This window comes from Thermobia domestica, chromosome 16 (genome assembly GCF_964235325.1).
Source record: "Thermobia domestica chromosome 16, izTheDome1.hap1.1, whole genome shotgun sequence".
In the NCBI taxonomy this organism is placed as follows: Eukaryota; Metazoa; Arthropoda; class Insecta; order Zygentoma; family Lepismatidae; genus Thermobia; species Thermobia domestica.
The window spans coordinates 37,703,669-37,705,247 of record NC_137469.1 but is presented as its reverse complement, the minus strand read 5'-3'; the positions used below and the strand labels follow the sequence as shown (position 1 = coordinate 37,705,247).

The 1,579-nt window shown below is 34.7% G+C and overlaps 1 non-coding gene across 1 annotated transcript; it reads right to left on the bottom strand.

Moving 5' to 3' along the window:
- Nucleotides 1–1,246: 1,246 nt before the first annotated feature.
- Nucleotides 1,247–1,320, bottom strand: TRNAI-AAU (transfer RNA isoleucine (anticodon AAU)). The gene has a single exon. It is a non-coding gene; the product is annotated as a tRNA-Ile (tRNA).
- Nucleotides 1,321–1,579: the final 259 nt, after the last annotated feature.

Sequence of the window (1,579 nt, the reverse complement as noted above, 5' to 3'; positions counted from 1 at the left end):
TGAACGGGAGTGTATTTGTGCACAGTGTACAGAAGCTGTATTGTATGTTAACAAGTGAAGCGTTTCAAGTACGAAACCATGACAGGTGCTATTGAAATTTTTATGCTCACCAAAACCCACAAGTCACTACTCTCGCTTACGCGTATGCCCACCATCACTGACGCGCCTGCTCCTTTCGGACGCACCTCTTTGCTCCGCTAGGTTAGATAGCATTCGTGCTTTAAGTGGCCACCTAGCACAGGTTGGTTTGTGTTTTTGCACTAGTTTTTATGCCCCTAACTTAATGTAACTTAATATAATCCAACAAAATATAACCGAATGCAGTACGTTTTGTTTTGGTTTTCAAACTTTCGGCGATACGGCACTAATGCTTATATTATATATATAGTGTGTGTGTTTCTTTGTTTACTTTATAATCAATTTTACTTCAATAAAATCAAAAATGAAAAGAAAAAAAAAACACATGAAAGTTAAAAGTTTACAAAGAAAAATCTTAGGCTGGTTTTAGATGGAAGCATTTATCGTAGCAGATGTGCTGCCAAATATTTCATATAATATTCTATGGCATCAAAAATATATGGTGCTTTTAAACGGTAGCATTTTGATAAGCATCTGTCGTGACGTAGCAAACAAATCACTCTAGAAGAGCGGAATTATGACTCCGAAATTAAGCGTGAGGTAGCTAAAGCTATAGTAATTGTAACAACAGTTCTCGCCGGTCATATTAAAAAACGAATTCGGGAAATTAATAAAAATTCGGGGCTTTGGGAAATTGTCGACAGTGCTTGATTTATTCACAGTACAAATGTCACTAATTTGTAAATAAGTCGCTATTGGAAATTATTTTTGTCGCTATTCTGGAAGTCGAATCCCCTAGATTTAGCGACTTTTCTCCTAAATTGACAACACTGATCGCATACTAAAATCAGCTGATCATCAACTGTCTTTTTGCATTGTTGCCAAAGCAGCTGTGAAGACTTGGGAAGAACGAATTTAGCTAGTATGTAAAATATATTCCCATTATTTTTAACTTTTATTTGTAATAATTACTTTTAATTTCACAAACATTCTCATCTTTTTTTTCTACTTTTAATAATTATCTTTAATAATACTTTTAATAATTATCTTTAATAATACTTTTAATAATTACCTGAAGCTATTGGTAATTGTTGAAAATAATAATAATAAAAAAAATTGGAATATACTTACTTTTCAGACTTAAAAAAATCCTTCGAAGGAAAAATAATGGCCAGTGAGGGGATCGAACCCACGACCTTCGCGTTATTAGCACGACGCTCTAACCAACTGAGCTAACCGGCCACACAAGCTTGCATCTCTCTTTTCTTATACAGATTAAAACTCATTCCTTCTCATTCAGTTTATTTGGAAACCAAAGAAAGACTAGTGATTCAGAACTGCAACAGCAACGGACTGATTAATTCAAGTATTCAGGAGTCACAGAAGCAACTTCGAAACGGATTGTGCTTCGAAGAAAGTTTCAAGTACTGACAGAGTTGCCAGGTATAACAGAATTTTGCAGCTTCTGTTTAGCTTGTGTATTAGGATGGCTAGTTGAAAA